Source organism: Falco punctatus (assembly GCF_963210335.1).
Source record: "Falco punctatus genome assembly, chromosome: Z".
NCBI lineage: Eukaryota > Metazoa > Chordata > Aves > Falconiformes > Falconidae > Falco > Falco punctatus.
Window position 1 is genome coordinate 27,893,738 of NC_137586.1, and position 26,589 is coordinate 27,920,326.

The window sequence follows — 26,589 nt, forward strand, 5'->3', positions numbered from 1 at the left end:
GCTGCACAAAACGCAAATGTCATCCTAAATTTTGTTAGGGAAAGTGCTTCCAGTAGACACAGGGAAGTGTTCACAGCCTTGCACAGCACACTAATCAGTGTTACTTGGTAATGAGAACAAGACCAGCAACCCACATTCAGGAGAAAGAAATTCATATGGAGGAGGTAAGAAGAAAAACCCTACTCTGTCAAGGTACTGGAGGAGTTTAACTTGCTTAGCAAATCAAGGGCCCTAGCGTGCTTGCAAAACTAATGTCTTGGTTAAGCAGAGCATTGTCGTCATTTAACCCTGGCTGGCAACCCAACACCACGTAGCCACTTTCTCACTCACTCAGAGGGATGGGGAGAAGAATCAGAAAGGAATGTAAAACTCGAAGGTTGAGATAAGAACAATTTAATAGGTAAAGCAAAAGCCACGCATGTAAGCAAAGCAAAACAAGGAATTCACTTCCCATGGGCAGGCAGGTGCTCAGCCATCCCCAGGAAAGCCGGGCTCCATCACGCGTAACGGTTACTTGAAAGACAAACACCATGACGCCAAGTGTGTATCCCCCTTCCTTCTTCTTCCCCCAGCTTATATACTCAGCATGACTTCATATGGTATGGAATGTCCCTTTGGCTAGTTCGAGTCAGCTGTCCTGCTGTGTCCCCTCCCAATTTTCCATGCCCCTCCAGCCCGCTGGCTGGCAGGGCCCAGGGAACTGAAAAGTCATTGATTTAGTATAAACATCACCCAGCAACAACTAAAACCATCAGTGTGCTGTCAGCATTGTTCTCACACCAAATCCAAAACACAGCGCTGCACCAGCTACTAAGAAGAAAATTAACTCTATGCCAGCTGAAACCAGGACAAACATATAGCCCAATGGGCCTTTTGTGTTCAAAAAACAGGTATCCTTGCACATATGTCTTCCCAGGGCTCAATCCTCATCTTCTAGTCCTAGTTTCCTCAGAAATCTCTGGGTTGGTACCTACCTGAGAGAAGGTCTATACCTGATGGTGCCTATCTCCACCTCTGGTAAGATATCTCTTGTTTTCTATCAAGTTTGGGCTTCCTCACCTATCATACCTGGGAGGGGATGAAGAGATACCCTTAAGACAAAAGGACGCAGTAATAAGAGAGGGTTCTTTGAAATCTGTCATCATACCTGGATTTAGGTACCTAAAACATCCCACTCTGGGTACAGGTAACCAGAGGCCTGTCCTGTAGAAGGCTAAAAAGATAGGAAACACAAATTCTATATTAAGGGCTAGATCCAAAGATGTGCTTTCTTACTCTAAAAAACTGAAGTAGGGAAACTTTTAGGGAGTGTTTGACATAACAGTTCAGTATCTAAAGTAGTTTTCCGGGCAATGGGAGAGGTGAGCTGAGTACCCTGCTTAGCCTGGAAAACTCAGACATATGTTTTTCTACATTTCATAAGGGAGGGTTCTAACCTATAAGCTGTAGGTGAACCTGCGGTAGGGAGATAGTCCACCTTTTGCGTTAAAACCATGCCACTGGGCATCTGAAAACTAAGTATTTGTAAGGCTATGGAGGGAACAAACAAATGGAAATGTGACTTAAGAGGGCTTGACTGAGAGAAAGATAGGCAGGCAGGTACAACAGCATGAGCTTTGTTCCCTTAAGAAACTGGGATAAATAGTAATTAAAGAGTTTGGCTTTTCCTGGAGACAGGAACGCAACGTGTCTCATGATCTTTGTTATAAACAGATGATAATTCTGTGGAAGACATGCATAAAATCATGTGGTGAAATGATGCTTGGATCACATTCCTCAAAGGACTTGCATGTAAAGACATATAGCTAGCAAATCCCAGGCACACATGGGTGCTGAAATGGGTGCCCATCTGGCTAGCTTATCTGTCCATCATCTGGGTCAGCCCATTGGGTGGAATTAATCTGAGCTGATCAATATGGGGCATCAGTGGCAGCTAGTTTTCCAGGTGCCCCCATGATCAGTGAAAGGAGACAGGTAGTTCAGCACTCCTAACTGGTGTGCTTATCCCACACCAAGGCAGACCAGCCTACTGTCTTCACAGGTATCTCTGCTGGTTAAGGGAGAGCTCCATAGCCAGCTTAGATGACATATCCTGTGGTTGAAAGCTAACACCAGGTAGGAAAAATCCCACTAGGTGGATCTTAGCACACAAAGATCCAAGTTGCAGGGACTTGGGCTCCTCTCATGTTCAAATGCTTTTGGGAATTGTACCTGGCAAAAGGCAGGATAGAGAATGAAGATCAGTTTGCCTATGAGAGACTTCAGGTCAAACTGCTGTGGATCAAAGAGTTTAATAGCTCCATTGGCAAAGATGATAGATTTTTGCATGTTCAGCAAAACCGATCTCTTCATTTAACTTAGAAAATTTACAGGCTCTCCTGGTGCAGTTGGTGGAGCTAGTAATCTTTGTGATCAGATGAAGTCAATGGAACTTACGTGTTATGAGTGCCAAGTAGTTCAGATGTTCCTTTCCCTCCCTCTTCCTTTAAAACAGCAGAAAAATAAAAGTAAACAACTACCATTAAGATTAAAAAATAGAGCATTCAAATCCCAGGAAATCTCCCAAATCAGAGATCCCACTGCAGAAATAATTTTGTCCCATTTATCTTTCTACTTGCTGTGAGAAATGTTTATCATCAACATGTAGCAAGACCACAGGGATTAGCATTGTTCTGCAGTTGGCAACATTCATTTCAGGAATATCTTTCCTGTTTTAGGGCTTGATTTCTCAATGTGATTTTTTTCATTAACTTTAATGCTTTGCTTTTCATTACCCTCCCTTTGGGAAAAGATTTGACAAAATAATTAGGAATGACAGTTTGATGCAAGAGTTCACTTACCTCACACCTACTCATTTTCCTGTTTACATTTGTGTAACAGGGCTCTGCATGTGTAGGTAAACAAAGAAGAGACCTGCAGGTCCAGGAATAAGTCAAATATAATGAAAGAAACAGGTAAGCCAAGCTAACTACTTATTGCCAAATAATTCTGAGTTTGTTGGACACTTCAGTGGGTTAGAAGGAGCTGAAGTACATTAACAGGAAAAAAATGCTAAAAGGGAGTGTAATGTTGGGGTTATGGCTACTCTGCATCCAGAGGGCAGCATCAGCCACCCCAGGGTGTGCCAGACACAGCACGGTGCAGCAGTCCTGGGGAAGGGTGCAGCTAAAACAAGCCTCCTGGGCACTTGGGACCCATATGCTCAGACATCCCCAGTGAGTCCGCTGCCTACACACACACACCCCTAGGACAAGCTACCCAAAGGCAGTCTCTGCAAGCTGCCACTGAGGTGGGGTGGGATGGGATAGGGTGGTAGAGAGCTTTTGAGTAGAGAGTTTGAAAAAGGCCAACCTCAGAACACTTCACAGGGAAAAGCAATAACAAAGGCTCAACAGCATTTAAGGTAGAAATTCTGGTACCAGCTTCAGAGTTTTCACACTGTGGGGAGTCTGGCCCAACACTTGGAATGGGAAGAGATTAGCCACAATCCTTTCCCTGGGCACAGATGTACCTGGCAGTGCAAAGGTGCCATCAGAAAATAAAGGTGTCTTTCACCTTTCATTCAAATTTTCACCCTGCAGTATTGGTGAGGTGTTAAGCAACAGAGCTCTTGTGCTTTCTCTGACTCTTGTGCCAAGGTGAAGCTTTTGCTACAGAAACAACACCCTGAAACAGCTCCGGTATTTACAGCACATTGTTTAACTGAATGGGGCCCAGGGCCATGGCAGTTTCACAAATACCCTAATTTTTTTCTGAAGGAGTAGTAAATATTGGCTTCTAGGAGTCAAGATCTGTGAATGTTTTCTGGAAGTGCAGGTGTAAGACCAAGCAGGTCATTTTGAAAAAGGAGCCACAGCCTTAGTGTTGTGACTTTTAGCTTCTGTCTGGGGTGAAACATGAGGTTGTCTGCACATCGAGGATGAAAGGTCTGTAAGCCATGTTGAGTACATTACTAAATTAGGACACTTGAGTCTGGATCTGGATCGGCATCATCTTTTCCATAAAGTCCAGGAAAGATTATAACCAGGACTCCAGTTTAAGCTTGCCTCTAGAAAGCTTGTTCTTTGTTTTCACTGTCTAAACTCAGTCTTGAAGTTATTCCACCATTTTTCCTATGTGCTTATGCATCCACATGCATATATACATATATATATATATATTTCCACCTTTATGAAAGAACTGGCACCTTTTCATAAGTAAAAATCAGGATGTACACCTGCATTTGATAGCTCACAACTGAAGAGCAGGCAAACTGGTTATTTTTTATCCCTATTTTACCAACCTCCTAAGAAAGCAAGTTTTTACTACCTTTCTCTTAGGCCATCTTTCCTCTGAGCTTTTGAGCTCACTGCCAATTACAATCACATTTGACAGAGGGACAGAAAGTCTTCATTCCTATTGTTAAAATCAGTAATTAGAGGAGAAGATTAATTTCTTCAGTGAAGACAAGTTTTCAGGGTACCTATTCCTCCACCAGCTGGCACACTTCACCTGAACACCAAGCCCCCCAGCTATCTGCTGGAAGGACAACACAAGGAGCTGAGGAGGGAGGACTTGGCAGGGAATGTGGAGGGCAGAGGAAGGAGCTGGAGTCTTTCTGGGGACCATGACTGCAAGGCACTGGTAGTGTTGCTCTGAGGTAAAAGTGGGCTGTTCTCATATGCTGAAACTTAAGTTTTACCATATGCTACTCTCTGAATTCAGTAAGAAACACGCAGCAACCTAGCCACATTGTAAACATGCAAAGAAAATGGTATCATGCTCCCTTCAAAGAGAGTGTTCGTGTACCTAAACAGTTCCCAGACGCTCTTTCTATTCTGCCAAACTCACATTTATCTCAGTGTTAGTGGGAGCAGACCAAGAATGTAACATTTGGAAGGGATTTTTCTATTTCTGAATTAAGAGAAATTTTGCCCCTTCTGTATCTTCCTGGTTGGTTGGATTTACATAGAAGTGCCTCATACCTATGGCTAAAATTGGAATTAACCTATATGCAGGCCAGAAATCTCTCTCTTTGTAATATATTTCTGCAGTGGAAGAATAATAAAGTTCTCACTAGTTCCCTGATTTTAGCTATTTTTAGAATGAAGTGAAGTGCAAGTGTCTTTCATGCCCTTTTGAAATAGAAGGCAAGAGGGTGTTGCTGCCTGGTAGATCAGCTCCAGGTCAAGTATTACAAACAGTACAACCCAATGTTACAGGATCAAAACTGCTTTTTTCTTTCATTGTATGAAAGTGGGTGCATTCAAACTTGTCGTTTCTGATTGCCAGGCTCAAATCTTCGCTGTTGCTGTTCATGCTAAGTTTTGATACACATCTAGGCATCAGCTTTGGCACTAGGGCTTTGCCCACCTCAGCACAAAGTTATTCTATTCCCCATCATTTGGGACCTAAGCACTTTTGCTCTTAGTGACATGAAGTCCAGCACAGGCTTCAGTTTTGCTTTCTTTCAGCAGGACAGCATTTTTCTGTGGACACACACAATCCTCCTGTAGAGCCATGGAGCACACCCCATGGCCAGCTGTAGCATTTCTGCTATGATGTAATTAATGCTGATGATAGGTGCTTTTATTAGGCATTCAGCTGACCCTGCAGGGTGAACCTCTGAAAGGAAGGTGCAGAGATTTGATCACAGTCACAATATCACTATAATCCCTTTCCTATTTCTGCTGTCTCTCCACTCTAGTACAGTTTTGTTATGACTTTTGAAGTTCCACCATATGCAAGTTTGTAGCCCACTTGGTCTGAATCAGTGACAGCTATGTAACTTGTGTGACAACTTGTTTTATTCTTAGTATTGGCTAAAATTCACCACCTTTGCTCCTAGCTGTGTACTCACATCAGGTTCTAGGCAAACATCTTTCTGTAGCACCTCAGGACACCCAGCAAACACATCTCTGGCTGTTCCCTTACATGCTGCATCCTGCCAAGCAGGAACGTTCACAGTCATGAGTCAGGCCTCAATGCTGTATGTGAGTCTCCTAAAAAAAAAGTAATTCTTGGTAACTTTACTCTTAAGGAACTTTTGGAATGCTAGGGCTTGCAGCTTGCTTACAGAAATGTATCAGGGTTGGTTTTATGTTTCTGTGAATGAGGTTGCCCCATCCCCATGGAAGCCAAAGCATCCTACTGCTCTCATTGCAACCAGGGTGAAGGCAACAGAAAAGTGCTGAAACCTCCCACAGCACTTTTTGCTCTGGCCTGCTCTTAGGATGAAGACAAGTGAGATGATATGGTTAATCTTTACCAGAAAAGGCTAGAGAGAGGGTCCTGAGCTATCTAGCTGCCAGCTAATGCTGCCTTGGCAACAGTTTAATGGGCAATGGCCTGCACTTGAATGATTTCAAGAAGAGATGTAATCATTGGCTATCTTTCTTCTTTCCATTAAGTTCAAAGTACTATATAATCACTTCAATTTTCTTTCAGTGGTGATAAGGCTCATGTATAAACCACGAAGCCTGAACTCTCAGTCAGCCTCCATGTTTTATCCTGGATTTATCTTCAGCCATCATCAGGTGCTGTCTTTCTGCCTGACCCCATATGGAAACTGGCCTCCAAGGAGGGTCAAGTACTCATTTTCATACTCTGTGCTGAAATGCTTTTCCTGGCAAGATTAGATAAAGCAATTGCATTTCATTTCAGGCCATCCCAAGTAGATGCTTTAGAAAAAATCTGCTTTAAAGCAATTCTTTTTCTCATTTGCTGTAGCTTTTCAGATTGAGACTGCGGCCAGGCTATTTTTATATTCACTGTGCCAGGAATAAAGCCCAGTAATTTACTCTGCTTGTAGAAAAAAAATTATTTTTATCTTAAAAAGGCATTTAGAGGATATTGCCAAAGACTCCTCTCCCACTTACTACCTGGTCAGAATCTGCAATATGATTCAGAGCCAGATCCAGTAAAAGCATTTAGGGGTGCAGTTTAATTAAGTCCAAATTAAGCAAAGTTTGTATTATTCCTGCATTTTATATTGAAGAGGTGTTGATGAAACATAGAAGCAGTGTTGGCAACAGAGGCTGGGATTTTCCCTTCCCTGAGCCTTCACCGTGCAATCTTTCTCTTGCTCACTAGGCAAAGCTCAGTTTCTTTGCCTTGCAGCAGCACCAGCCACAGGGGAGGGGAAAGTGAAACATGTTTTCCTATAGCCTAGAGCAGGGACATCAGCTTGGGCATCAGTCTTCTAAGATGTGGGAAATGAGGGTTCATACCTCTGTGAAGAAAGTATTAAATATCTCCCTTCACATGTGAATGTCCTTGCCACTTGGCTCTCAGAAAGTTCGTCATTTAAAGGTGGGATCACACTTTCAGGTGGTTTCTACAATATGCCTGAAAGACTGAGGCACCAACACCTTGCAGGGGATCACCCACCTGGTGATGCTCTGCCTTCCCAGCCACTCCTCAGACACCCAAGGATGTGGTTGCTGAACCCCACAGCTCCTGCCCCAGACCTGCACAGAGTGGCTGCTCCAGCCCCCAGACCCTAACAAGAGCTGAGGCCACGCAGGCAGGCATTGGGATTCATCCTTCACCCAACAACTAGACAACCACCAGCTGATGTACATAACTCATGTCCTTAGCTTGGCAGTGATCCTGCAATGCTTTGAATGATGCTGCTGTCCCGCCTTTCTTTCCTGCAGCCCATACAAGGGATTTCCACTTCTCTGCATCTCTGATGCAGGGGTTGTGATGGCAAAATGTGGTCCAGCTGCCTCCCTCTTCCATGGCAATCCTTCCCATACTGCCTAAACAGTAGCCAGCATGGAAGCAGGCTCTGCCACATGCAGTGCGCTGCTGTTTTGACCAGGCCAGGCCTCTGCTTGAGGGAAATATCTGGACCCTAAGGTCATGTCCCCACCTTTGGTGTGGGAGGCACTGAGAAGGAGCTGCCCTGAGCAGCCAAGGGCACATCATCACCAGGGAGTGGAAGAGTAGGGTGAGACCCTCTGCCTGCAAGTCACTGTCAAACAGCAGGACACAGTCATAGCTTTACAGTGAAATCAGTCCTGTGGTAAGCATCCTTGCACAGGTGTGTGCATGCACACACATGCACACATGTACCTGCATACACACTCACAGGTTTCCTTCTGTGCACAGCTAGTGAACCCCAGCAGCCAGAGTACACTTCAAAAATTAAATTGTACACTCCAAAAATGAAGGTTGTAGTTCAGGCACTTAAAATTCCAGAACTAAGGAAGATACGTTGCTTTGCCTTCATTAAAAAAGTATTCTTCAAGCTTTTTCTCTGAGCATCTCAAGGTGTCCTGTCACCTTTGGGAAAGATTTGACAAGCTGAGTAAGATTGCTTTTGCCCTACGCGTCTGCCTTCTGCCATACTGTGAAATCATTCTGAAATTTGTCCAGCTTGTAAGTTTAAAAAATCGCCCCTATTGACTGGGGACCTTGATTTTATCAGCCAGAATTCTGAAGACTGTTTAAGCAACACTTGCCCTGCACACATCAGGGAGTGTTCACACCTACAGAGCTCTTGAGGACTCTGTCTGTCCACTTTCAGCAGCTGAGTGACCAAGTCTAATGGGGGAACAAAGCTCTCCCTTCAGCCTGCCATGATCAGGGACTCAGAGCCCTGAACACTAGATACAAGCCAAAAAAGCCAATTTCCACCCTTCTCTGCATGTGCTACACACACCCCAGCACCTCCCTTCACCCTGCTTGGGATGGAGAGGACCTGATGAGACCAAGGAACCTGCTTTGGCTGAAGCAGGAGCAAGGGATGAATGACAAAAAGGGACCCCAGCTCTTAGAGGCACCACATATATGCTTGCTGATCTGGAACCTCACTCACCTGCATCTTAAAAGTACCTTTATTTGCCCGTTCTCTGGGTGGAAGGCCACTGCATATTTCTTTGAAGTTTAAGCATCTTCCTTTAAATTACACCCTAAATATCTTTGTGGGAAGTCTGTAACTATTTGTTCTCATGCCAGTTCTGTCTTTTAACAGTGGTTTTCTTGATTGGATATTTTTTCTTGGTTCTGTTTGTAGGCAGCAATAATGTTGGTAGACTAAGCAAAGACAGAGCCAGCCTGAGGAGCTCAAAGGGGGAGACTGGAGGTTCAGTATGGGGAAAAAGCCCTGACTCCAAAGTGGAGGTGGGATGAGTGGCTCGGGGTCTAAGCCCTAAGCTGGAAGTGCTTAGCGTTCATCCTATACTAATTACAAAACAACTTCATATTTACCTATAGGGGATAAAAAACCTCCAAATTTATAGAGGATTAAAAAAAAACTAACCCAAAAGCACTGGACTGTAAGGAACACACTATTGTCATCTGGGCAGCAAAAACAGCATAGTACAAACTTCAGGTACGTAGTCACAATCTGCTTTTTTCAACAGCAACCGGTGTGCAAGATACACCTACCTCAAGAGTGAAACAAATGTTCTTTCAATAACAACACAAAAAGAAGCTATAAATAGTCTAGTATCCCATATACTCAAAAATAAGTGCCTAAATTTCTAGATCTAGGGAATCCTTCTGACCCTAATCATTCTGTGCTTTAAATTGCCAGCTCTAAGAAGGAGCTAACTTTCACCATCATCCTACAGAGCTAGTGGGAGGATATATTCATTATTGTTTGTGAAACATTCAAGCTTCATAATAGTACGTACTACAGAAAAGCCTATAAAGTAGCTAATACCTTCATCCTCACAGCAGGATTTACAGGGGTGAGTAACAAATAAAGCATAAAACCTGATATTAAATAGCAAGGATGGAATAAAACACTGAATAATTGCTTACTAAGGGGACTCATCTGCACAGTGCGCTCAATGAGGCATAGATATATGGGAAAATTAATGTGTGATCTTCTTCAAACTGTGCACGCTGCATAAAGTATAAGAGCAACAGAGGTAAAAACGTACAGGCAGTCTTCATTCTGGCATTTCCTACATTTTGGTTAATTGATATAGCAACCTTAATAATGTGCTTTAGCATGGTTACTTCTGTGTGTGTGTGTTGTGATACAAACACAGAGGAAAAAAGATACTCATGCATTCATTGTATTATTGGTACAGCCTCACCATTGCTACCCTTTTACTCTTCTGGGCATCATTATACAGGGTTGCTGTATAAGGCAGCTCAGGTTTCCAATACAATATCCTGGGTTTAGGTGCTTGTCCCAGAGAAAGAAATGTGCTAGACTGGGTCTCAGTCTGCTCAGCAAACCAGAGGGAAAGCTGCAAAGCTTTAGACTTTATTAAAATCCTTGCACACTGGTGAGACATCTGCCCACAATGTACTTTTCAAATGCTGCAAAAATGGATGAATTATTAAAATTAGCATTTTGTCACTGCTTTGTCAGCAATTTTTTGCTGAGCCAGCAACTTTCCCAACACCACCCCCACTCTCTGTCTGTGGTGGATTTGCCAACAATAACAACAGCACGTGCGCACCTCAGCTGTGAAATGACTGATTATTTTTTCCCCTGCCTGATTATGGAACTGAGATTGGACATGAGATTTCTTACCCAGGAAAGATCTTTTCAGCCACTCACTCTGGGTGAAAAATCTATGAAGGATTCAGCAATGGAGGTAACTGAGCTTTGTTCCTTGCTGTGCTGGAACACATGTGCCCATCCCACAGATGAGCCCCGGTTGCTACCTTGCTGGAGCATGGCATCCCCTCCACCCAGTACCAGCACCAGCAGGAGTGTGTAACAAGACTGCAGGAGGGCTTCCATGATGACTGCTGAGATTTGCAATATCTAAGGATGTCCTGTAGCTGTATGATGTCTCCCGAGTATTGCTCATCTCATGAGAGCTAAATAAATTAATTAAATAAATTAAAATAAAAATGAAAATGGACTGTACATTTTCATTTCCCATTAATATAAAAAACTTGCATTAAACATCAAGAAGGCCATAAATATAATACTTCACGCATTCATATGTAGATTTACATACATACACAGGAATATTCATATATGTCTCCGTGTTTCATGTGTATCACAATAATAGCATGCATCCTGTTAAAAAGGTGGCACAATGTGCCCATAGTCACACAACAGGCCAAAGCAGGTTTCCTGCTTCCCAGGTCAGCCTTATCCTAAGGACTATGCTACTTAGTATCATGGGAAACCAGCTTGTTAACAATACTAGCAATGTGCAACTCAAGCAGCCTGCTGTAATTAAATGACTGTCTCCTCTGCTGCAGAGAAGGACTGAGAACTTGATCAGTGTGCAAACAGGAGAATTTCACCCTCACTAGCACACACTGGACGTCAGGAACAATGAGGTGGACACGGCTGTCCAAGTACATAACGCTAGCTCAGGTTTCCAAGGCAATATCCGGAGCTTAACGTGCTGACATCTCAAAATACAGGTCCCAAGCAACCTAGTGCAGTAGTATAGATTCAACATTATATTTAAGGTCATTTTTAATATATCTTCTTTATAGTTGTTCTTTCCCTTTTTATTTCTTCTTCTGTGCTGGAATAGGTATTTCATGTGGTTTCTTTGTTTTCATTCTGAATTTTATACTTGTGGCTCCTTTTTTTTTTTGTTGTTGTTGTTGTATTGTTGAACTTCCTGCTCTGTTGCAAGTTATTAATTTATTCTTTTTTTTTACAGGGCAGTTTGCATGGTTTCCTCTCTCTCTCCTCTCTCTGGAGATCGGGGTTTGAATAAATACATTTCACATGGCTCTTACAGTGTTTCTCCTTTTTTATTTTCTACCCCGGACATAAAGAAAAATAGATCTGGAAATCAAAGAACACATCCAAAACGATAAGTGAATAAGGGGAAAAGCCTCATTTCCTCTGGAGCAACAGCATCACTTCCCAGCAGCCCCTGAGCAGATCCTTCAGAACCAACACAGGAGATGAGGCATTTATAGCTAGCATCCCTCTCCCTTCTTTCTTTATGAGTTGCTGTTTGTAGGCACTTATTCCCTTTATTTCTGAGCTAGTTCTTTCAGGCTTCACTCTCCCTTCTTTTTTTATGAGTTGCTGTTTGTGGGCACTTACTCCCTTTATTTCTGAGCTAGTTCTTTCAGGCTTCTCAATAATTTATGTTTCAACAGCGAAAACTGCCGTCCGAAGTACTCTCATAAATTCAGTAATGACACCTCAGCTTTTGAAAGCTGAGACCACAAAATCCTCCCAGTGATACAATTTAATGCCAAACTCCTACTAACTTCTTGACAGCTTTCTGAGGCTTACATGTACAACTGTAATTGTTTAGCCTGGCTGACTGAGCCCTGGATGTGGAAACAAAGCTCCCTTTTAGAGCTGTTCAAAGTTTCTACTGAGAACTGCCATCTGTACCAGGATGCACTGCAAAAGTCTGCACTTCTGTAGGTCTCTCCTCAGTCCTTTTTTATTATCTCCACCTTGGTAAGAAGAGCTGGCCATTGCCAATACAGTACAATTTCATGTTGTCTTCCTTTCCCTCATGCTCAGACACTGGTGAGGCCATTCTTGCAGATGCCAATTCAGATGACAAAGCTTCCCTGACAGAATAAAACACATCGTCTCTGCAACGCAAAAGTTGTGAACGAAATAAATCTTTGTCCCAACTGATTCAATCAGGTGGATGAGGGAGAGATACAGAGATATAAAGGCATGGCAGGCTTCATGTGAGATGTTCATGCTGCATATTGCATGCAGTGTCTAATAAAATATGAAACATTTAATTACAATGAGTGATTACTCTCATTTCTTCAGGACCCCTAGAGCTGTGGTAATTTGATGAGGGAAGATTTGAAAAATGTGTGAGAGCAAAAAGGATTAAACACTCTTCTTGCGAAAATTGTGTTACCTAAACAAGGGCACTGCAGTGCTTTTAAAAGAAACATCCAAGTTTTGATCCAAAATAAAAGCAGCTCCTTTAAAAAGAATGACATGCTTCTGCACCAAGCTACAACAAACACTGCTGGTTACACTTACAGGCTTCTCTATGGATTTTTTTTTTTTTCAGGATTAAAACAGAATCACTGGTAAAACCCAGTGGGATGTGATCTCTGTGTTTAATCAAAATTATTACTTACTTGAAAGTCTCCTAAAGGCAGCCTCACTGTTTCATCTCTCCTAAGCCCTGCTGATGCCTTTAGACCATCAGGTTTACAACAAATATTGTTCTATCACCCATGAACATATTTTAAAAGGGACTTAAGAAATAACCAACTTGTTTGGCTATTTTGTGGAAAAGTTACCTTGTTCATCAGGGCTCATAGAAGGGCATGGAGGGCTACAAGCTGGGAAGGACACGGAATACCACCTTATGGTCCTTTGCAGAGAATCCACACTGATGTGGCAGCTCTGAGGAGATGGCCCCAGGAGGAAGACCAGGAAATGGAGTCATGAAGGATGTTAATGTTGCATTCACCTCTCTCTTTGAGCTTTGTTTTTCAATCTCCCCTCTCTTTCAAGCTACCACTAACTGACGACAACTGTTGAACAGCAGCACAGTCCGTTTCTTCACAAGTGACCATTTGACTTGTGTACGTTAATCTATTGTTGGGTACACAGCGGCAGGGCAGGGTAAGAACAGGAGCAACAACAATTCCTTTCAAATGCCGGGTTGCTTATTTAAAGGGGTAAAGCTGTGCATGCTCCTGAAGTAGCCCCTTTTATAAATGAGACTGGTAATGACTCAGCTTTGTAAAGAATGATGCAGCTGTGATGACATCTGTCCAAATGTCCTTAATGCTCATCACCTCCCAGTGATATTTTTTAGTTTGCCTCTATTTGTCTTGAGTTTAATAATTTTTCGTTTTCTCTAGTCCTTCAGACAACAGGAAGGGCCACCTCCTCCCAGCTCTGGCAAAACACCATCCCTCAGCCCCTCATTGCCTGTAGATGATGACAGAGTTCATGCCATCACCTCTGGCTCAGGTGCAGACCTGGCCTAGCTTGTCTGTCTGTACAGGTTGCTTAGGCAGTGACAAGTACAGCAGCTCCCAGGGCAAAAATCTCATTGTACCTGTCATGATCCACTGGCTGTACAAAAGGGCTCCCCAAACTGCTGCACCAATCCTGGGATATTAACTGCATTTTTGCCTAAAAATGCCATAAGCTCCAGAAATGGATGGGATTTCTTAGCCTGCCTTTTTCATTTGCCTCTCGAGTGGGAATCACATAGCTTAACTGATACAACTAAAAGGTAAATAATTTTTTTTAAAAAAAAGATAGTATAGGTGTACATCACAGGCAGTTCAACAGCTAGCTGACCAAAAGATGTTATTACAGGAACCAGAATCTGGAGTCTGTTATCAGGGAAAAATACTGAAACCACTGCAATGTTTTCATCAGCTATTTGCATGGGATTTTTTTCTTTTTAACAAGACCAAAATCATCTCTAAAACATCTGCCAGATTTGATTTGTGAAAATATATCTCATTTTTATTGCACAATGAAAAAAGGCAAAGGGAAAGCATTTAACTTCACTCTTGCATTAAGGTGAAATATTTCTGCCTATATGCCTGTGAGCATAATATAACATTCTGTATAGAGTAGGATTTTCAGGAATGAGTTTCAGTGAAAAGTACCTTCTCTTTTACATAAACATAGATTAACAAACTTAGTCAGTGTGAGTTTGACATACAAATAAGATAAACACACTTCAACCATATTGTTATTATTACTCTATGGTTATTTGATTATTATAATTCTATGGTTATTACTCTGCGTTATTGTAGCCTTTGTAAGATGCAACCCTGAAACAAGAGCCATTTGGTGGGCACAGACAGCACAGACAAGCCTGATCCCAAACATCCGGCAAGACAAATATAAAAACAGGAGGTAAGAGGCATTGGAATAGGTGGTGGGTACGGAGAAACAGGAAGACATTTTTGGTCAAGATCACATACATGTGTTGTGGCCCACTGGCAACCGAGTAGATGGGATGTCTTTGCAGGACACCAGGGAAAAAAGGAGTTTTAAAGAGGTCTAGCCAAAATTTTAACTTGGACTGAAGGAGGTGGTTCTGCAGCACAGTGGTAGCTCAGGAAACATTGCAGAACTGACAGGATTAAATTTATGTTCCTGGCTAGGACTACTCAGAGCTAAAAGGCAGGGAGAAGCAAGAAGGCAGCCAACAGCAGAGCTGAGCAGGGTACCGCAGAAGGTTGACAAGGCAGCATGAGCATCCCCTGAAGGATGTACCTCACTGGGTAATTAGAGGGTGACAAATTACAAGGGAATCAGAGGAGGACGTTCTAGTTCCATCATTAGTGTTAAGGTATTTTCTTAAAATGAAAAAAATTATTTTAATGGTCTGTTAAGGTAGTTTGTTGTGAGTGTGATCTCCTCCTACAGCTCCATGCCAGCAGGCAGTACCATCAGATTCTCTCACAGTTTCAGGGCAATTACAAAACAGAGAACAACCTGCAGAGAAAGGCTGGTTACTTATTTTTAGCATTACTACTTAGACTGGTCAGAATGGAAGAACTACTTACCCTCTAAGAGGGATTTTTCTATCGATTAATCCCAAAACCAAACATCTAAGGCCATCATTGGCCACTATGAGAATTTTTTCCTGAGCTCGATAATGTTCTCTTTTCATCCAAACGTCACAAGCTTCATCAAAGCTTATCAACAAGTTTCAAGCTGTTGTGACTTTATAATTTGAGATCTTGAGTGCTTGGTATTTGTTAGTCATGGGCTTCATTGAGCTAAATTTGCCTTACCACGAGGAATGTACATACCCAGACAATTTCCTCCCACCGCTCCATCACACGTCTAGGCAGGCTCCCAGTTTTGTGAGATGCTGGATTAGTCATGTGACGCTGCCTGTGGCTATTAGGAAATAACTCTCACATCTGTTTTCTTGGCATCAGACAAAAAAATGCACTTACACATCTGAAACCCGGTTCTTAGGAACATTAAAGGTGTGTTCAGTGTTTAAATCTAACCGCTGCTGTTGAGGCAGCTTTTGATGCTTCTCTCCCTTGGACTTCATGTTCCGGCTATGTTTTTTGTCTAGTGGAAGGAAGCCTCAATCCCAGCACCAGTGCCTGCTCCTACTGAACTCAGAAGGGAATACACCACTGTCTTGGGCTAGAATCTCAAAGGGTATAAATCAGCACAACTTCTGTCTCCACAATTCAGGAGATACTCCAATGCACACTGGTTGCAGATCTACTCTTGCAGGTTCATACATCACCTGCTCTGCACTTTGCTGATTCCCAGATTAAGAATGGGAAAACAGGAAGATGCTCTCAGAGGTGATGGGTACCATTCTAGCACTGCGAGGCATGGTTATATTTACCTTGCAGTGCTAGACAAGGTGCAAGCTGTCAGAGAGATGTCATCCAGGAGTGAAAATCTGTAGGAATTTGCCAGCTTTCTAGTACACCAGAAGGGCTTACACTTCTCTTTCAGGTTCATTCATTCTATGACATGCCAACGTTGGTAGACTTCAAAGTTTTCCCATTTTTCTGTGGGGATCAGCAGTTTCTCAGCTCCAGGTGGGATGAGTAATCAAAGCTTTGTAAGCATGCTATAGCATTTTCAGGGAATATAATTAATACATAATAATGTATCTATTCAGGTATTTGATTTCTGAGCTCTCTGCAGTTCTTGTGCCATAAAAAGAAGAGAATTAATGTAAAACCTGACTGATCTGATGTGACGTTCTACAGGCAGAGCTCACTCTTCCCAGAAGCGTAAATAACTGTGTGATACAACCAGGTGAATGATTCAGGTATACTACTGCAGGACTAAGTCTTAATGAATGCCCCATGAATGAAGCAAACTATAGCTGGCTCTGAACAACTTACTGCCTGCTTCAGCAGCAATTGCAATGTAACTTCCAATTTTTAAATACCATGCAATAAGACACTAGGGTAAATTAATCCAGCACAACTGAGAGACACAATCTGTTGGCCACACCTTTCCCTCCAACCCAATGCTTGCGGTTTTTTCCCCCTGCTTACTTCATGCCAGCTCTCAGTCTTTGCATTTCCCTCATAACAGTCCATCCTTTTCCACGGCACTGAGTGCTAGTACTGGCAGGAGAGAAAATGTTGCCCTTTCAGTAGCCCCTTTGTCAGCACATTTCCTCAATTCAAGCTGGCCAAGAAGTTTCATTTTGAGAACTGTATTATGATGTCCATCCAGTAATGGAATGTGAATAACAGCAAATCTTTGCAGACTTACTGCTTTCATTTTTTTTTCCTGAAGCAGAATATGTGTGGTGACAATAATTAAATTACTTCAGGCTGGCCCCAGAGAAAACTGTTAAACAGAGTTATGGTAAAAATAAAGACTCGTGTCCTAGTCCCTTACAATGATTTAACCATGTGCAGAGCACTAAACAGAGGTATTTGCCCTAAACATGTCTCTCCAATTTTTCCAGGCAGGATTACCATTTTCTCAATCTATCCACCTCATCTGGGAGTTCTTCTTGCTTGAGAAACACTGTTCTGATTCAGTCCCGGCTCCCAGAGTAGCACAGAAAGGGACACTTACTTCCTCAGGCTGGAACAAAGCTGGCCTGGCTTGAGGGGCTGGAAGCTGGTTTACAAAACCGGGAGCCAGTCGGACGCAGCTCAAAGCTTTATCTCTCCCTTTCAGGCAGTGGCAAAGACTCGGTCCCCGTGGAAGTGAGTGACAATATTTTTACTGGCAATCTGAAGCCACGGTTTTAACCCAGCAGCATCCTAACCAGCCATTCATTTTCTAGGCCAGCAATCGAATACAAACACTGTGCCATTCTGTCATGCTGACACAAGAGGGGGAAAGCTGATAAATAGGTTTAAAGAGCACTCGCCTATTTGGAAAGAAGATGCCAAGGTGCAGGGACAGGCAGGCATGCTGCAAGGAGGTGGGTCAGAAAATATTCAAGCCCTGCCAGTACATGCCAGCACTTTGAACTCAGCTACTGGTGTGAGGCAAATCTTTGTTATGGACTGAGGAGAGTTGATTCCTGGAGGAAAGAGGCCTCTGAATCATCAAGGACCCTTCCTAAGGTTCTCACAGGATCTGCTCCACCTCAAGGATATCAAGAAAGTCACACATCAACAAAGCAAGAGAAGAGATGCCCTGAAGGCCCTATGATCATCAAATTAGAGTTAGCATTTTCCAGGACTTTTTAGTTTCTTAAGTTATCCTGGTGAGCAGGGCAAACTGGTGCTGGGCTTCTTTGCTGCTGTGTTACTTGTTTGTAGGGCCATGCCAAGCCCTGCCTCATCAGACAGAAATGATCCCACAGCCAGAGGTTCTCAGCCCTGAGCAGAAACACAGCCTCACATCCTTGTGATCAAGGACTGCAAGCTTACTCAGCTCATCCCTGAACCCGTGCAGACCTACAGCCCTTGATGTGAGCCTCCCTTCCTGCCTTTCAGCTGAGCTGGAAGAGCCAAAGCCTCTGTCTCCTCTCTGTGCAGACAGGATTTGTAAGCTGCTTTTCACTTCCTTGAGGAGAGGCTGCTGCAAAGCATCTGGTGCACCCTCCCCTGAACACTCAGTATGCAGTCACAGCTCCAAGTCTGCAAGGCAACGAAACATCCAGGCAGCAATTCTGCAAAAGTAGTTTGTGGGAATGGGACCCGAGCAGGGCAGTAGTCGCCTGTTGGCAATGTTACAGTTTAGACCTTGGGGTGGCGTAGGGGGGGATGTCTGTGTTGCTTGTGCACCCAGGAACAGCCCCACAGCTGAAAGGGCACAGCCCTGCCCCTGACTTCTGCTTTTCTAGGTACTACATGGAGGCATGCTGCAGCCCTCAGCTCAAGCAATTAATCATGTTCCTTAAACATTGTCGACAGAGGCTTGTTTCTCATTAAACCACCTGAAAGCAGATCTACTGACAGTCCCAGGAGGAAAATAAAGAAGAAAGGTATTTGTTTCCAGACACAGTTCAAAGGCAACAAAACTAAGAACTGCTGAAACAGAAACAATTACTGTTAATTTTTTTTCCACAGTCTGAGATAAATTCCCCAGGCAATATCCTATGGAGGGAAAGCAACATGGCAGAAATACTACTCTACTATTTCATGTATTCCACAAATGGTGCCAGGAGAAGTGTCAGATTAGTGGGACAAAAACCTCACTCTCAACTCAAGAGATGTAGATGGGCATGAACTCATTGAGGTCAAGGATATAGTCACGGACTTATACCAGCATAATCAAGATTCGTCCCACAGCTGTTCAGTGAAATATGGTCAGACAAGCAAATACAGATGTGTTCAGACATTGATAGATAGAGCAATGCATCTGAATTTTCATGCCCTCTCTCTGCCAGCAGGTCCAGCTGACCCAGTGCAATACTGATCTGAATTAGTAGAGTGGTGAACACTTAAGAGCCAGAAGTGTCAGTTCTCTGCTGCAAATAGCAGGTTAAAACCATTGCAGCTGCTGGAAGTACAGGAGGCTTGATGCTGGCTGCAAGACCATTTTTCTTCTGATTATTTTTTTGTTGTTGTTTGCATGTATTCCCTCTATACAAGTAAAACGCACCTGTTTTTGTGAGAGGACACAGCTGCACTTCCTCAGTCTGGACTTTGATTTCATTGTTTCCCAGAGCGTACCTTATCTCTGTGCTTCCTTAAAAACTGCTGCAGTCTGGCAGCCAAGGAGCTAGGCTGTGATCAGGCAGAGAGGAGAGTCTTGGGAAATCCATACAGAACAGCACCTAGCTGTTAGCCTTCTGCTGGCCTCAGGAGTCCATTACAGCTTTCCCAGGCCCTTGCTTCTCTAGCATGCAGCACTCATGGCCTCCCAGTGGATCTGTGCTTGGGAAGTGCTGGCTGCACTGCCATAGGATGAACATGATCAGACCTCTGACATCGGTCATGGGTCTGCTGAAAAGTTTGTCCGTGTTTGGTTTGGTAAATCAGTGCTTCTTCAACTCCCATTCATAAAATGGAAATGAACTTCCCTTACTTCTATGATTGCACCCAGTTTGGCTCTGCAGCAAGACACTGAGGTAACCCTGAAAGCTGAGGAGTACTGATCATACCCCCTGTTTCCCACAGGTAGCAAGCGCTGGTGGTGGGAGAAGGGACACATGAGGAATGGCCAGGATGAGTCGGAAATGAGGCAGACACCTTCATTCCTGCCCTTGGGCAGCCACAGAAAGACTGAAACCATGAGGTCTTTCATTCCCCACCTAGCACACAGACAGTTGAATGCCAGCCCGTCACTAAACCAGTTTTGTACCTTTCTCCCTTTCTCATATCTTTAGACCACTTGGGTTTGTTGGGGCAGACGTGTGCAGCTACATTAGCCAGATTCCCATGAATCTTTAATGTTTGTAATTTGGTTTTGTTTTCTAAATCATTTTTCCTGGCTGTTGACAGGGAAAGTCACTCAGATCCTTATACTAGAATATTGAAAGAAACAGTGGCATTTAAGAAACTGAAGAAATGGGTACATCATCCTCAGATGTGACAGATGCCAGACATGTCCCCCTTAGCCTTTACTCTTTCCTTAGCAAGGCTGGAAAAAAAAAACAACTTCCATGATTAATGAGAAACAACATATTGAAAATATCAAATAATACGTCATCTCAGATCACTGCAACACTGACATCCTGCTCTTCATAGTAAGGTGTATCAGAGGTGATTTGATTTTCCAAGAAATTTTACTGATTGTTCTCAGTCTGTCAGAAAAGTTATTATCTCCTCTCTGCCATTATTTACTTACCAGCTGCATCCATTCCTACAGCCTAACGTTAAACCATCAGCTAAGAACACTGCAGCACTCAAATGCTGGAGTCTTTGCTGGCATGTTCTGACCCTTAGCAACACTCCTCAATGCCCATGTGCTAACTCCCAGTCTAGAAGGTGCACACTGTGGCAGGAGCAGTCTGAAAAATTTCTCCCCAGAAACTGTCTTAACACTCAGCATGCAGGAACTGGCATTCCTTTCGCTGTGTGGTGCTGGATCCAGCTCTCAGGCTTTCTGACCAGCCCTAGCAGCAGTGGCCAAACATTTTATCCTCCTTGAGAAAGGAATGCCTTGCACGCTGCCCAGCTGGTCATTAAATGATATGGTTCCATCCCCTTCTGCCAGATCCCGATGGGAGCTGCAGATCTCCATGTCACTCTTGGGAGGCAGATGCTCACTTTCCCCTGAGCCATGGCTGTGGGCAGCAGTCCCAAAGCAGCCCCAGAGTGGTCAGCAGAAGAAGGACCAAACACCCCTACCCTCTGTCACCCCCATGGATGACATGCTGTGTGGTCTGGCAATGGCTTTTGCACCGTTAGCCCTTCTGTCCCTGCTAAATAAAGGAACACCTGCATGTCTGGCTGGCACCTTTCCCAAACGCTCACAAGGGCATTTGTCCTGAGCCCATTAAAGCCAATGCAAGTCTTCCCCTTTATTTCAAATGGTTTCTTAAAAAGCTTAAAGAAAACCCCACATAACCTCAAACTATGCATCAGTGCAAGTTAACTTGAAATTCAGTCTTCTGTGTTTTAAAAACAATTAGTAGGATTAAAATTATTAAAAAGACACATATTTCTTTGAGCACCTATCATAGGTTGTGTGCAAAAGTACCTGTTAATATCACAAGGTTTCAGTGGCAAATTCTATGTTAGCTAAGATTTTACTCTGTAGCTTTGATAAACAGCTGAAACAATGTGGTCTGACGTTCATCATGTTTCAGATCCTTGGTTGCCTTAGGTTTTACTTCTAGACAGCATGTGAAGCCAAGGCTTGTGCTCTTCAGCCCAAGAAGAATATTTTAAGATCCTGAACCTACCATCTGCAGAAGATCAGCTAAACTGAAGATGAAACAAAACAAATAATCCAGAGAAACAAAACTCCATTTTGGTGTTGTACTTAAGGTAACACAATTACATACTGTCCCCTACAGAGAGAACTGTGTTGATAGAAATGTAGAATTTAGAATTGTATTGATAAAAAATAATTCCAAGTAATTGCAGAGTGTGAAATTTGAAATTAGTAGAAACTTGTCTGTCCACAGCAGTAATTATCTGTTACAAGCCTTCTAAGTCAGAATCAGAATGAAGGAGGTGGTAAAACCCAAATGAAACACCAAGGCTGTAGTGGAGCAATGCAGACAATAAAGTTTGTATATGCTGGTAGATGGGATAGAACAGGACAGATTTAACAGTAATTATCACAAAATCAGAGAGTAATTTGAGTTGAAGGGGATCTCTAGAAGTAGCTTATCTAGCCAGCCTCCTTCTCAAAGCAGGGCTAACTCCAGGTTAAGTCAGGTTGTTCAGGGTCTTGGCTAGATAAATTTTGAAAATATCCAAGGATGGACATGCCACAGCCTCTCTGCACAACCTGTCCTAGCATGTGTCACCTGCCATGATGATGAGTTTTACCTTTAAATGCAGTAGGAATTCCCCTTGCTGCTATTCATATCTGCTGCCTCCTGTTCTTTCACTGGGCAACTCTGAAAAAAGTCTGGCTATATCTCCACTAAATCTCCCATTAGGCAGGTGAAGGAAGCAGTGAGGTCCCAGCTCAGCTCTCTCTTCCACAGATTAAGCCATAGCAGTTGCCTTAGACTCTCCTTGTATTGCCTGTACTCCTTCTCCCTCTGGACACCCAAACTCAAGTTTCCAGTAATTGTCCTGTACTGAGTCCCCGAGCTGGACCGTATCCTTGAAACAACCTCATGGTACCCAATGGAGTGAAATAATTGCTTCCCTTGACTGGCTGGCTATGCTTTTGCAGCTCTGCCTTCCCCACCGCAAGCTGCTGACTCAACCGGTCCACTGGAGCCCACCACTCTTTTTCTAAGTCTCCAGATCCTTTGAGTCTGGATCACCCAAATTCCAGCCTCTGCTGTCTAGCACTGCTCCAGCACAGATGCAAAACTTTGAATTTATCTTTATTGGCAAATACCCTGCCCAATTTCATTTCAGGAGTGATAGAAGCCATATCAAAAGCCTTGCTAAAGAAGTTAAGTCATAAATTCAGTAGTAAGTGCTGGGGAAAGAAATTAAGGTATAAATACAGAACATGAATGCCTATTCATGCCCTATTCGACAGTTTTACCATCAAACTACTCCTGAGAAAGCCCTGGGCTTTTTTGACGTGGAAGATGTAAAATGCCTTAACAACGTTCAAGCTCTATTTCAACAAGTTAGTTTGGATACTACTAACACTTTGGACACAGCTGTATGGCACTCACTTCAGCTCATTGTCCTTGCCAAGGAAGTTTAGCACTTGTGGGGGCTGATGTTGTCACAGCTACATTTTGTCTAGTGTCCCAGCTAGTCAATTAATACCTAGCTGAAGGCTCTTCACGGTGTTGGCTGGTGTAGGCATATTCCGAGAACCTTCAGATACAAAAGATCATTTCAAGAGCTATCATTCAGTTACCATTTCATTAAGGAAGAGAGGCAATTAAGGACCTCAGGGAAAATAAAGATTAAATTAAAGGCCAGGAAGGGAGAATGGTATGTGAAGATGATCTAATAAGGAATTGTAGGAGGGCTTTCATGTAAATATTATAAAAACATAGCAACATTTCACTGTGTCTTACTAATGAAAGGGAAAAATAGTTCTTGACAGAGAAAGATAGGAAATAACTTTAGGATCAGCCAATAAAACCTCAAAGCCAAGGAGCAAAGGCCAGGGGCAAAATGATACTTGGGCATCTACCTAAAACTGAGAAAACATCTAAACTGCCATTGAAATCAAGTAGCTGGTAACTAAATATAGGTGTTCAGAAATTTATATTTATATAAGGGAAGTCTGGAGTAGTGTATTAGGAAAGTATGCTCTGGTTGAAACTGTTCTACGTGTCCAAAGAGACACGTCTACATTAGTACAGGTTTCATTTGCTTAAAGGTTCAGGACTGGGGCAGAGACAAGGGTAAATTTACTTGAACTGAATTCACTTGAGTTTGATCACGAATGTGGGGACACTCCTGCTAGATGGTTCATTTAATTTCTGACTTCTCCTAGTGACATGGTAGCTTAATCAATACCTCCAGTCTATTTCAATCCTTTCTATTTAAAGGTTATCTATGTTTAATTTAAGAATATTCATTTGAACAAAACCATTCAGCCATTTCTGTTGATTTTTCAACTTTTTCTCGAGATTTATTTTTTCACTTTGTGTACTAGATTGTCATTTTCTCTCTGCGAAAAGGTTTTCTAAATCAAAGAACAAGCAATTGCACCTCTCATTAGCAACACGAAAAACAGAAATAAATCTAGACTTATTCAAAAAGCAGGCTGTAATCTTTTCTAATTATTTCCATAAACCTAAGGAAGCCACATTTCCCAAAAGAGCATCTCAGATAATCCTTGAATATTAAGAAATGAGCGGAAAATGCAGCAGATTTAACAGGCAAATTGGAGAGAGAAAGAGAGGATTGAGCACCTGGAAGAGACATGCTTCAGCATTCATTAGACAGTCCTGACAATGTGGAAAAAAAATCCATCACTTTTCACTCAGTCACAGACAGTTCAGAGTTCTACACTACAAAAAATTCTATTTAAAAAAATAAGCATTTCAAATACCTGATCGTCATATGAGCAACAGACAGTATGAAATTCTGTCAAAGAAATTTAAAAATAGGATCCAGGATGAGAATTGTGCCACAGAAATATTTTATTTAAGAGCTCTCAGCAAGTTAATACCCTGGCTCTTGCCCTTTACCTCTTTAGACAAAAATGCCTAGTTTTGTCTTACTGCTAGGAGTGGTAGGAAGACATTTTCTAATCAAGAAATGCTGGACACTTGTCCTCTTAAAACATGGAGCTGTTGGGCTTTTGCAAAATTTCACTTGGGAACACCGTGAAGATGTTTCTTCCACTGTAGAAAATGTGTGCAGTTCTGAGAAGCTGTTTCCTTTCCAATGAAATACTCCCAGAAAACTGTGAGCATTTTTTGCATTTCTTTTTCAGGCAGCTGAGTCCCAGTGCAACCAATCATTCACAAATCAAGAATGGCTGCTCTGGAGTACTGCATTCCCTTTCTAAAGGCTCAAAAGACCAAGTCCAGGTAATGTTTTTTCCGTGGGACAGCTTATCACTTTTTTCCTCCCTCCTGCTTTTGAAAATTTGGGACTGTCCACCTCCTCATGCAAAGGTGGAGGGAGAAGAAGTGGCAGTGGAAGAGCAGATGCCCACCACCACATCCACCTCCCTCTTCAGAGGGTGCTGCTCCCATGTGTGCTCCCTTATGCCCCAAAAACATTCCCTGTGAAGCTCAGGGCACATGTTGAAGCACCAGGAGAGAACTGGGTGCTACTCCTTTACTGTTCAGCAAAGAGGAAAGAATTTAATGCCATCTTAAATATCTCAAGCCCTGCTATAGCAATAGAGTAAATGCTCATCGAGCACAGGGAAAGTAAAAGGGGGTTGAAATGATGTTTCAGTGCTTCCTTTGAGCTCAGCAATACCCAACAGACTTCAGTAAAACAGTAAGGAGACCTAAACATGCATGTGCATGTGTATAAGCTATCCCCTCCCCTCTCCCTTCACATGCATAAATTTATGTATGCATACAAATGCCCCCAAAAGCTATGATATGTTTGAGCTTTCTAGGCTAACATTAAATGCTACTCTTCAATCTCAATCTATTTCACAGGTGAACCAGCTCATCTGAATTCCTGAATTTTATAGGAACAAGGAGGGAAGCTTGTGTCTTTGACTCTGGCATTTCAATGTGAAACACAACGACACAGCTAGATGCTGTTTGATAGTCTCATTTTTCTTTCCTTTTTTCATCTGAATTTTTAGCATGTGTAGAGGCATCACTTTTCATATACCAATAATTATTTTTACCTGAAAAGCTGTCACACACAAATTAAGGTTGGTATCTTTCTCCTCCCTTGTTTCCCACCCCACACATGCACGTTAATTACAAGCAGAAAGCACAAATGACACTACATACTCCACAGCATCTGCTCAGGACTTAATTAATCCAACCTTCATGCAGTCCCCATGGCAACCATGCTCAACAGATTCCTGACTTGGAATATTCAATAGGGCATCTTACACTACATATTTTATTCAAATTATGGCCGCAGAATTACTTCTGTATTAGCAATGTAGTGTCAGTGTTGACAGGAACAGAATGAGTCCTTTCTCTACTTGACCCCTCCTCATGTGCTAACTCATTAAAATGTATAATGGTGTTCAAGCTAAGTCACATTAAAGCAGACATGTTCTTTTTCAAAGCCTAGAAAGAAACTCATTGCCTCTTTTTTGTGTTTAAAAGAAACTCTCGGGCTTCAGAAAATTAATAGGAATATTTTGCAGTGCTGTGCCTGCAACTTCTATCATAAAGACGATTATGAAAATACCAATAGCAAAAAGGTATTTCTTTGCTGTATTCCCTCTCTCTCCAGTCTTTTTATCTCGTCAGCTTAGGCTCCAAGCACATGTTTTGGCAAGGTGTGATCCTCATTATTTAAACCCTAAGTACCATGGAATAACAGCAGCTGTTACAGCTAATGGAAGAGCAGCTTATTTTGGTTGTTGGGTGGGCGAGGGACCCCCATTCCTGGGTTTTGGCAGCACCCTCTCTAGCTACACTTAATGAGGCACCAGCCTGGATGTCTACACCACAATGGTGTCAGGCTGCCCTGCCAGCCCAGCACAGGACCTCCTGCTTCTCAGGAATTAAAAGCTCATCTCAGCCCCTGCCCCTCCAGCAAAGGCAGTCCCGATGGCCAAAGGCCAGGAGCAGCTGAGCC

The 26,589-nt window shown here is 42.8% G+C and overlaps 1 protein-coding gene across 7 annotated transcripts in view; it reads right to left on the reverse strand.

The window, feature by feature from the left end:
• Nucleotides 1–26,589, reverse strand: part of ARHGEF28 (Rho guanine nucleotide exchange factor 28) — a 196,749-nt gene that overhangs the window by 36,000 nt on the left and 134,160 nt on the right. For all 7 annotated transcript variants that reach the window (XM_080372217.1, XM_080372219.1, XM_080372223.1 and 4 more), the window contains one exon: nucleotides 1–26,589. This exon is cut by the window's left edge and continues 36,000 nt beyond it; it is cut by the window's right edge and continues 8,891 nt beyond it. The gene's annotated coding sequence lies outside the window, so the exon portion shown is untranslated.